The following is a 12,172-nucleotide window of genomic DNA, read 5'->3' as shown; positions in this document are numbered from 1 at the left end:
GGCCACATAAAACAAAAGCATTCATATGTTAAGCTCAATTGGACTAAGTGTCCTCTGAGCTTCTCAAAGTTATTCCACTTCAGGAGGGAGCTCTGGGCTGTGCTACCTAGCTAATGTTAGGGTAGCTTTAGTCTGCTTCATGGAGATAAAATGAGCAATTTGCAGTCTTCCAGCATCCAAGGATGCACTGGTCCCAGTCTCCCCTACTATAAATGAGGATAGAGGCTAGGTGTCCTGACTTCTAGCTATGTCCCTGCTCACCTTTCCTCTAGTGGAAAGTCAGAACTGTGCAGGCAAGAAATGGTGTTAAACCTTCACTTGTGACTGCTCACAGCATGTTCTAGTTTTAACACCACTTCACATTCCACAGTTAGTATGAGCTAAGTGTAATAAGTAACTACAAACCCTCACCTACTTTTAAACTAGAGCACTTCTAAAGAAGTCTGCATATCAGGCGTTCATATCTAACACTTCCAAAATAGAACTGACAAGGGAAAGCAATCAAGACCTACCTAGTCAAATATCTCCTTCTCCTTAACAGTTGAATTGAAGTCCTTTAGCAAATAGTACAGCCCAGTCTTTCACAAAGACAGATTAACTTTAAACTGTAACAATGTTTTGGAAACTACTCTGGGTTCAGACTTCCCACTGGAGCAGTCCAAGCACAACTGCAGGATGAAGGAGTGGGTATGATGAGATCTCTTTCAGAGAGAAGGAAGTTGCTCACTTTTACTTTAATGACATATTCCATCTTAGCAGCAGTTCCACACTAGAATGAGTGCCTTCTCTCCATCATTCCTAGTGAGTTTGGTTTGTCTACTCCAGGGTCAGTTAGTAGGACAAACACAGCTACCTGGGATTCGTTGTCCTTTTTGGCTTTAAACTAAGATTTCTGGGGGGCAGGTGGTCAATAAACAGTTCTAGCCCAGGTCATGACAATTACAGTAGTAACAGCTTGAGTCGCGCAAGGGGACCCACTCCGACAACAGCCCAAGAAAAGGTCATACCCCATCACACATAGGAAGTCTATGGCTTCCCATAGGAGACTCAACTGCTTGTACACAAATGCCAGGAGCTTGGGACACAAGCAGTTAGGGTAGAGTAGGGTAGGGTAGGGAAGGGTCCTGTTAAGGACCCTTCTATTGTGCAGTAAAACTTATGACCTCATAGGGATAATAGAGACCTGGTAGGACTCCACCTATGACTGCTCTGTGGGTATAGAAGGCTATAGCCTGTACAGGAGAGACCATGTTGGAAAGACGGGTGGAGGTGTAGCACTCTACATCAAGAAGCAGCACACCTCCCTACAAACCAGGTTCACTAACCAAGAATGGCACCTCAAGACCCTCTGGATTGAAATACGGGGAGAGCATGAGGAAGGGGATAACTCTAACTGTAAAAGTCTATTACAGACCTCCCAACCAAGAGGAAGAATTGAATAAAAAATTCAATAGGGAACTGGCTGAGGCTGCATGCACCTGATATATGATTGTCATGGGGGACTTCAACTTCCCCAACATCATCTGAGAACAGCACACAGCCAAATATGACTGGTCACATACCTTTCTTGCCTCTATCTAACACAGGAAGTCTACAAGCTGACTAGGAGAGAGGCACTGCTGGATCTGGTTCTGGCCAAAGAGGATGATGTGATGAGCAATCTGAGGATTGATGGGAAGCTTGGTGACAGTGACCATGAACTAATCACCTTCTCCATTCAGTGCAGAGTGGACAAATCCCTCAGTAAAACAGAAACCATCAGCTTTGGGAAGGCAGACTTTCACAAACTCAGGAGACTGGTCAGTTAGGCACTAATAGACCATGGCCCCTTGGGAAGGAAAGTCCACCAGGAATGGTTATTCCTTAAGAACTCAATCCTAGAAGCACAAGGGAAGTCCACCCCATCCTGCAGGAAATGCAGTCAGTGCACAGAAAAGCCCCCTTGGCTAAACAAGGAACTGTTGGACCTCCTGAACCTTAAAAGAGAAGCCTATACCAAATGGGAAATGGGAATCATCACTAAGGAGGACTACTCAGCACTTACCCGCACCCGTAGAAAGCAGTTCAGAAAAGCCAAGGCAGAAACTGAACTCCAGCTAGCCATCAGAATCAAGGACAACATAAAATCCTTCTTCAGATATGTGGGCAGTCAGAGAAAGAGCAAAGGCAACACTGGACCCCTGCAAGATAAAATGGGGCAGCTGATGTCTGATGCCGAGAAAAAGGCTAATCTTCTAAATAAATAGTTTGCGTCAGTTTGCCATCCACCCAAGAGAGTCACATTGTCAGACAGAATGCAAAGCTTCCAGGGAGTGGGGGATGGGTCCATAATGGACACTGGTCAGGTGAAGGAACACCTCAAAAGGCTAGACATCACTAAATCCTCAGGCCCGAATAGTATGCACCTGAGAGTCTTGAAAGAGCTGGTGGACATCATAGCACGCTCTATGGCAAAGAATCTGTGGCATTTGGGTGAGAGGCCAGAAGACTGGAAAGAGCCAACATGGTCCCAATCTTCAAAAAAGGAAGGACGGAAGATGCAGGGAACTGCAGGCCAATCAGCCTGATGTCCATCCTTGGAAAGATCTTGGAGAACATCATCAAGGGATCCATCAGCAACAAGCTAATGGAAGGCAACCTTCTCAATGCCAGCTAACATGGCTTTGTTACTGGAAGGTCTTGCTTGACCAACCTTGTCACCTTCTATGACCAGATGATGCATTGCCTCAATAAAGGAGACAAGGTTGATGTTATTTACATGGATTTCAGGAAAGCCTTTGACTTGAACTCCCATGATGTCCTCATGGTTAAGCTGGGGAACTGAGGCCTTGACCCTCTCATGGTATGATAGGTGGGGAACTGGCTCCAGGGTCGGACCCAAGGAGTACTAGTTGATGGGAGTGAATCAATGTGGTGCGAGGTGACCAGTGGAGCCCCTCAAGGCTCAGTTCTTGGACCAGTACTCTTCAACATCTTCATTAATGATCTAGATTTGGGCATCAGATGCAGACCGGTAAAGTTCATGGGTGACATTAAACTATGGGGGAAAGCAGCCACACTAAAAGACAGACTGGGGATACAGACCAACCTGAACACCCTTGCAATGTGGGTGAACCAAAACCTGATTGCATTTAATGTAGAAAAGTGCAGGGTGCTTCACCTTGGGAGGAACAACCAGCATCATACTTACAGCCTCAGCAGTGCTACCCTCACTAGCACCATGACTGAAAGAGACTTGGGGGTCTTGATTGACCACAAAATGAACAGGAGCCACCACTGCAATGCTGTGACTGGCAAAGCTAAACAAACTCTGGCATACATCCATCAATGCATGTCTAGCAAAACCAGGGACATCATCCTCCCACTTTACTCAGCCTTGGTGAAGCCCAAACAGGAGTACTGCATCCAGTTTTTGGCCTCCCAGTTCAGGAGGGATGTGGATAGGCTCAAGAGAGTCTAGAGGAGAGCTACCCATATGACCAAAGGCCAAGAGAGCAAATATTATGAGGAGAGGCTGAAGGATATGGGACTCTTCAGCCTGGAGAAGAGAAGGCTCAGGGGAGACTTGGTGGCAGCCTATAAGTACATAAGGGGAGTGCATCAGGATCTGGGAGAACTGTTATTCACCAGAGCTCCCCAAGAAATAAGAAGGTCCAAAGGCCACAAACTCCTAGAAGGCTGATTTAGACTGAACATAAGGAAAAACTTCTTCACCGTTTGAGTGTCAAGGGTCTAGAACAGACACCCCCAGAGGTGGTGCAAGCACCTACCCTAGACTCATTCAAAAGTTGTTTGCATGTTTATCTTGCTGGGTTCATTTGATCCCCACAGACTTCCTGCCTATGGCAGGGGCGTTGGACTAGGTCCCTTCCAGCTCCTAATGTCTATGAAGTCTATAAAAAAGCTATGGATGAGTCAGTCTACATCCACCTTCCCCTCCTAATAACTTTTCAGAGAAGCAAGATCTGAAAAAATCATTGCTTTCACAGTAAAAATATTTTAGCCATTTACAAATACAAATACATCCAATTACAAAAATGTTGTTCCCCGACTTGTGTATAATGCTCTTTTATCTGTAATAATTCAAAACCACGTTCTGGACCTGAGATAAAGCCTTGTACATGTCTAAATGCTATTGGCTCAACCTAAGTCAGAAGTTTGTATCTCTGGTTTCCCATGGGTATGGCTTCTCAGACGCAAGCATATTCTAGAAAATAATATAGACACATTTTAAGAGGAAGGCACTTAACCTGTTTAGACCCTTTTCTTTTAAGAGTTATGTGCCCAGTGTTGTTTCCTTCCAGTTCCCATTACAGAGAAATGTAAAATGTTTTCTCATAAAGGAGGGCAATATGCACTTATCCCTTCTTGCTTTTCAAGTATCTGGAGTTAAGATGAAGGTTTGGGGGAGTGGAGCAGTGGGTTGGATAGTGGAAGGAGGGGGTGAAGAAGGAGAAATGGTCAACACTTATTCATTTTTATGGTAAGATAAACCACAATTTTTTCTTGTTTGCTTTTTCTCTTCTACATGCCCTCTATTCCTGGTAATAAGAATATTTTCATTTTCAACTAATATCTCTTTTCTCCGCTTTTTTCTATTTAATGGAGAGGCCCTCTTCACCTCAGTCAAAATGTATTACTTTCACTAGCTGGTTTTAATTACTCAGGTTTTAAAAAAATCAATTACTGACCAAATATTTGTAACCACAAGAAAAAGTGGAAGTGTACTTGTAAGACAAAAGGTGATTGATTATAGTTCAAAGATATTTTAAGCTCTTGCCATCCCTTCCTGACAAAACAAATGAGTTATTACTTTAGTGTTGATGTCTTTTTCCAGCACTCATGAAATCAGAAATGTATTGACAAGCTATAGCTTACTTAAAGACTGATTCAGGCTGAGGCTGGTTGTCCTTTTGGTCAGGAGGGGAGCTTGGGGAAATGTTTTTAATTACATTTTCTTTTCTAGCACTATCAGACAAAGGTAACATCTCCTCTAATGGACAAGCTTTCTCCCTCTCATTTTTATCTGTAGTAATCCAAAACCATGTTCTGGATGGTCTTTAACTGCTGACAGACATGGAACACTCTCTCCCACCACCACCACCACCACCACCAAAGAGTGATTTACTAGAAGGGGAAGTGTGTTAGTTTGACCCAGCTCCCCAGGTCTGTATAAATCAGGTGCTTCAGCAGGACTTTTTGGCACTGATCCAATCAGCTATTTAAAAAAAGCACCAAAAAGACCTGCTGAAGTACCCGATCTATACAGACTTTGGGGTGTCTTTTATCAGTCTGTGCTGTGCTCACACAGGGGTGCATGGAGCTGAAAGTGAAATGCCAGACTTTTTTTGCCGAGGGGGTTCCACATTTGTAACCAGCCGTTGAGAACATCTGCTGTAGGTAAATACTTAAGAATCCAGATTCACCAGTTAATACCATATTTACTTGATTCCAAGATAAGGATTTTTCCCATTCAACATGGGTGGGGGGAGAAACCTCATCTTAGAATGGAGTATTAGACAGAGTAGAGCAGCGCCATCCGGTGTCTGAGCAGGAGCACAGCTCAGCGCAAAGCTTTGTAGACAACAGAAGCCTCTGTAGTTCTACCTCCCCACCCACCCACCGCAACACTTTGCTGCTGCATGTCCTGAACATCGCCTGCTAATAGTGACTGCTTACTTTACAGGTAGGCAGGACTGCATATCCCCAGGCAGGACAGGGAGGAGGTTGTGTGGTCAGGATGGAGCTAAGGGGCCAGGAATGGGGAGAGGTGGCAGGTGGGGTCCTTGTTGGAGCATGGGGAGCAGGCCAGCAAGGGTAAGGTTGTGGTTGGGCCAGGGCCAGCATGGTGTGTTGTGCAGGCAGGAATACAGAAGTTGGGGGGTTAGTAGGGAATTTCTGGAAGGCAAGTACAGGGACATCAGTGGGGTGGGGTGAAGTGGGACTGGGTAGGGAGCAGGAGCTCATGGAAGGAGAGACCCACCTGTAGCTTCTGGCTTCAGCTAAGCCCAGCAACCCATGCTGTCACTTAAAGGTCCAAAATGCTCAACTGCAACCCTCCCCCATGGCAAGGCCCTTCCTATTACAGCCATCAAGCAGTCTGCTAGTCTGCCCAGTAGAGAGCTTTGTAAAAGGCTCTACTGTGCAGCTGGAGAGTGCCTCAACCATTAACCACTTTATGAACAGCAGGGATGAGAATGGCTATGGACATCTCCTGAGGCACTTGGCTTCATTGCTCCTTCACATAGAACGGAGTCATGTCCCATTGCCTTCCAGAGAGTTTTCCCCTGCATAGAGTAGGCATCCTGCCCTACAAACAATCTAGCACAGTTGGAACTAGACGGGTGCTGAACTTCATGCATATACATATGCTGTTTTGAAAATCTGGGTAAAAAACATTGAATTCTTTTTTTCCTGTGACCTGCATGTTTCTGCAAAGCCTGGAAAAAGAGGGCCCTGGTCCTGATGGGGTCTATTATAATATCTAATATAGATTCACTTTAATCTAAATATTTAGAAGGGGTCATCTTAAATTCAAGGTTGTCTTGGATTTGGATAAATGTGATCATTTTAAGCAGAACTAAAGACTGTAATGCAGTGGTTTTTTTCTTTTGTGGACCCCTAAAAAATTTTAATGGAGCAGTGGACCACTTTAGAAAATTTGAATGGCGGCGTGGACCCCTTTGAATTGTAAGTGTAGCTATTCACATACTTTTGATTGATCATAGTCATCTTTTGTGGACCCCAAAGGGTCTGTGGATTATAGGTTGAAAACCACTGTCGTAATGTAACAGAAAACACTGACTTCCACTGTGTACAGGAGCACTTGCCTTCAGAATCATGATTTCAGTGATGCCATCAGGGGCTAAAAAGTGTCTTCCTAGGACCCATCATACACTTAATATTTTAGGTTTTCATCAAGCAGTAAAGATCTTTGCAGCTGGACAACTGCCCTGTGGGGGAAATCACACAATCAGTCTCATACAGAGATCAAACAAAAATAAAATGTATCAAGCAACCAGGAGTAGTTTGGGAAAAGAGTTCAAGTAAAGGAACTTCTTATTTCCTCAGCATGTCCTTCCATTGGGTCTGCACACCCTGGAAATGCTTCCAGAGATCCAAACATGGAGTGACTGCCAAATGCAGGCTGCAGAAGGAGAGAGAAACATGTTCCACCTGATTTCTGGTATTGTTGATATTGTAGGGTTGGGAGGGAAGTGAGTGTGCAGTTGGAGAACGTGGAGTCAGTGCCTTTCTTCTTGTGAGAGCTTGCCAAAGCTATTTAAATAGGCAGTTCCCCCATCTTTACAGAAACCCATTTTTTTATTATTACAGCAGAAATATGAAGATGGCAGAAGAAAGCTGTTTACAAAATCCGTACCATTTCTGGTTTAAATGTTCATACTAATGCCTTTCCTATGTACTTAAACATCAGGCAGCAACATATTGAGGGAAGAACAAACTATTTTCTTAGAAAGGAAGGTGGAAAAAATAAGGCCACCTTATGACATCATTTCCAGCAGGCCAATGAGCAAGTTGCAAGATATAGTGGAAACAAACTGCCAGGAATTATAATAATAACTTCGGAGTTATAACATTTTTTTAAGCAAGTTGATTTTTGTAATTCTGAGTTTGGAACTCAGCATATGCTAGGGATTAAAGTTCATGAAGTTAGGGACCAAATGGATAATGGGTATTTTGCAATCCAAATGAAAATTATACACAATACGAATTTAATGGAGGGACTAGGGGCATTGATTGCAGTTACTTGAACTCTAAGGTAATTGCAGTTTAAACAGCAAAGATTTACCTATTCTATGAGACCAAAATTTACAAGACGTAATATGTAAAACTAAAAATTATAAAGAAACTCTGAGAATCAATTGACTAGATATATCCACTGGTGATGAGGATGAATGCACTTATCTGGCAACATCACTGACAGAATAAATTTAAAAAGAAAGTGCACTTCTAGTTCTTAAAAGAAGGAGATGAATATATTAGTGTTGCAGATACTTCCACTGACTATTGGCAAATATCCCTTGATGTTCAAAGTCTCACAGACACCATGTTTTCCCAATGACTGTTCTTCTAGCATAGTTTTACTTTCGATTGTAATAAGTCAACAAAGGGAAATCAGGTTAAAATACATTTTTTAAATAAATAACATAATTTTAATCTCATCCAAAATCTGTGAATTGTTCTAAGTTATATTAATGTAAGCTTTTTTCCAGAGGAAGAGGGATCCCCAAACTAACTGATTTGACATGGCAAGCAAAACAGAAGTACCTTTTTTCATAAATGCTGTTAAGCTGGAAGCATTAATATTGTAGTCTTATTTACCCTTAGTTTTATAACCTATTTAATACCTGACATTGATGGCTGAATTAATTAAGCCATATTTACCAGAAGGTTAGAATCGTGTATTACTGGCTAATTACTACATGTAGTAGAATAGGAGAAAAAATCCAAAACTTTAAGTTGTTTTATTATTTGTCATTTATTTCTTGTTAAAGTAGTGTACCTGTATATATGCTAACATTCTGGGGGATTTGTTTTGCCTTTGATACTTTCAGCTTATTCTTATGTTTTATTATAGCATTAATTATTTTACTCTAGCACCTAAGGGCCCAAGCCAAAACCAGGACCCAATCTAGTTACTGTGCAAACACATGGGACAGAGAGGGAGTAGAAGGTGGAAAAAGGCACAGAGGTGATGTGGAGGTGAATGTAAATTCTTTAGGCTTAAAGAATTATTATTCAATAAGTGTTGATAGGCTGGCTGCCGTCAGTCACATTTATCCGTCTGCTGCTCAGATGCACAGAGAACTGTGCCCAGAACTGTTACAAACAGTTAAGTGATGTTGTTGTTAGGTATGTATGTGAAAGTAGAACTTATTAATGGTTCAGTCATTGTTTAACTTCTCTAAGGTCTTGAAGCTGTAAACATTTACACATCTGAGCTATATTAGGCATATCGGGGTCCCACTTAACTCTGATCTCTTTATCTTGAGTTTAATTTTATACATAACTTAAGTAAAACAGCATATAGAAGAAACCAGAACAGAAGCATGGACTGTTTCATTATTTTTACATAAGCTTCCAAATGTTACCAGATTTCTCCCTCATCCCATTCTGCCATTGTCTGTTCAGTACATCAAAACAACTCCATTCATCAGAGGCATGGAGACTTCCAGAGTCTGTGAAAAATAGCATGCTTAATGACACTTATATGGAGCACTGTTTGCTGGGTGAGGATCAAATTGAGAACCCCTTATGCCTATCAGGAAGCAATTACTTAAATAAGTAGTTCTGCCTCCCAAAAATTGCTTGTATGAGCAACTGCTCTATAGGCCTCCAAAAGGGCTATTTCTATACTCCTCTATGTACTGTAACTAGCAAATCAGGTTAATTAAGTGTATGTGGTAAAATTTTTAGTAAATCAATCTTTGTCTCCATATTATTTCCTTTCTTATCCTGACCAGTTCATTTGCACTTTCGCTTTTTCATCTTTTGTTGGAGTTTATTAATTGTTTGTCTTAGCTGCCATTTCACCTTTAAGTGAGGGAGAATTTTGCTTTAGTGAAATGTATTGAAATACAATGCAAGGTTTTTCTTAGATGACCTAATTAAAAAAAACAAAGGAACCAACCTCTAATTCTGAAAATATATTTAAAGGAAATAATAGTTTGCATGATCCTGCCCTCATCTTGAAGGGAATAAAAGATCCTTCTGTCTTAGAGAGATTTCTGGCTCTGAGTTGAGTCATTTGTTCGTTGTTTGTTAGTGACTGGTCTATCGGTTCTAATTTTCTGTGGTTTTTGGATAATGCCATGAGGCTTAGGACACTTTTTTCATCTCTGGTTTAAAAAACCAGAATGTTTATTATCTCTAGGCACTTCATATGTGAGCCTATTCTTAAAAGCTTCATGAAGCTGAGGTCCAACTTAAGTCAGATAGTAAGAGCAACTTTGCAGCAGTGCCCTTGCCCTTTATTTTATTTGTCATTTGCAATTTTATTTATTTGCCAAGCCAAACACAGTGAAATGAAAGGAGGAGGAGATGACAACAATTGTGGAGGAGGCTGAGGAGAGCAGACAGGCAGAAGCCTGAAAAAATCTTCCCTGTTTTAAATCCTATTGCTCTAATCCCTTTCTCTCATGTTGGCACCATCGTTGTGTATCAACAACGTGAGGCTCTCAAACATAATGTGAAATGTTCTTTAAACAGTAGTATGAGTGTTGCCTCAACAAAGTATAACATTCCTGTAAACACAGGGAGCAATTTTTTAGATGAAATTCAGATCATCCCCTTTCTTCCCATGACAACAGAGTGCCTGCTACTAAATTGCCTTCTCCCCAAACCCTGTCTCACATGACAGACAGCTGTTGCAGAAAAAACTTTTGCTTGTTTGAGAACAGAGTCTATAAATAGGAAATAGCTATTAAAAAATCTCAAACTGTCAGAAATTTGAAGTGTGACCATTGTAATGAGCCAAATTCAGTCTTTATATAAGAAAATGAACTCTGTTGACTTCAAAAAAGTCATATCCTTTTATATCCCAGTAGAACTTGTCCTCACTAAATGTTCATACATGTGCAGTAGCTCATAGATCACAACTTGGACATGTCTCAGTTCTGCTCATCCAACCTAAGCTGATACATTTTTTTCCTTATTTTTTCCCTGAACTGTTTCTTATTCTCTTAACGAACTAATCTAGCAAAATTTGCTAATGACAAAGGCTGGCATGTTCAAATGAACCAAATGGAATGCAGGATAGTCTGTACTAAAATAACCAAATTAGCTGTAATTCACTTGTTGGCTAGGGACACACATTCAAAAAGCCTGAGTTGATTCAATCTTTGCAGGTTAGTCTAACCTGGTAGGCCAAATCAGTTTTGTAACGAGACGGACATCCCAGAAATGCAGGTGCATGCCTGTAGTGGCTCAGGCTGGAAGTGGGGGAGGGGGGTGCTAGAGCAGCCCTCCCTTCACTTGCACAGAACTGAGCTGAGGGGTGGCATGGCCAGTCTCCGGTAGGGGCCAGCAGGGAATTAATAACAGTGTTTATCACCCCTAAATCAGTGTTTATCACCCCAATAAGAAAATAACAAAGGGACATCACCAGCTACCCTTTAATTCAGCAGGGACCATAGCCATCATGTGGTTGCTAACTAATACACAGACATCTCTTGGAAAGGCAGAGGGGAGTGGTGAGGGGGAGGTAGGTGAGCAGCCTGCAGTCCCTGCCAGAGCTGCAGCCAGGGAGCAGGGGGGAGGGCCAGCCTAGTTGTGGAGCAAAGAGTCCTGCCCAGCCCAGAGAGCATGCTGGGATGTTTGAGGGATTGTGATTTATCTTAAACCATCAAGGGGTCTGGGACAGACATTGTATAAACCGGTTTGACCCAGATCAGTTAAGTTTTGAATACTACATTCAACCAGGTTTATCTCAAACCAGTTTCAGCCATTTTGAAACTGGTTTATATGCCCTGAACATCTGTTCTCTTACAGGTTAAAACCAATTTCTGATCACTTAAACTGGTTTATGTGTAATATCTGTCCCTAGCCATTAAGTTGTTTGAAGGCCAGTCTGTACGTAAGTTAATTTTTTTTAAGCTTTTATTTTGAAATAGGAGTGTTCACACAAAATTATTCCAAGGTAAGTAAATGTTTTAATTAAAACTGATTTAGATATTTCATTGTAAAGAGATGCATAAACTGGTCCAAACACAACACTGATGTGTAGGCTACTCCAGGGTTAACACAAGTGATCCCCACCAGGCACACCATAGACCAAGGTCTGAAAAGTAGTAAAAAATGGCTTGAGAGCCTAGATATGATGCTGCAAAGCCCACCACTCGGGCACATATCAGAGACATTTATTCTGATTAATTTGGGCTTGAGCATGTGTAGAATAGGTATGAATAGAGACTTATCTCTCAGCATTGCTCTTGGTGTCACTGAAGAATCTGTACAGATAGCTTACATTTACTATATAGACAGTCTAACTTTTTGAACTACCTTTTTAAAATCACTATCAAACTGTTTTTTCTTACTTCCTACTAAATGTAAACTCACTAACCAAATTTAGAAGGTATGGTTTGTTTCATAGCTACAAAATACTGCAGAAATATCAACTCACCCTCCATGCAGCCCCTGTGAATGAGGTAGA

Source organism: Crocodylus porosus, unplaced genomic scaffold, assembly GCF_001723895.1.
Source record: "Crocodylus porosus isolate Cpor-Errol unplaced genomic scaffold, CroPor_comp1, whole genome shotgun sequence".
In the NCBI taxonomy this organism is placed as follows: Eukaryota; Metazoa; Chordata; order Crocodylia; family Crocodylidae; genus Crocodylus; species Crocodylus porosus.
Note: the sequence above shows the minus strand (reverse complement) of the source record.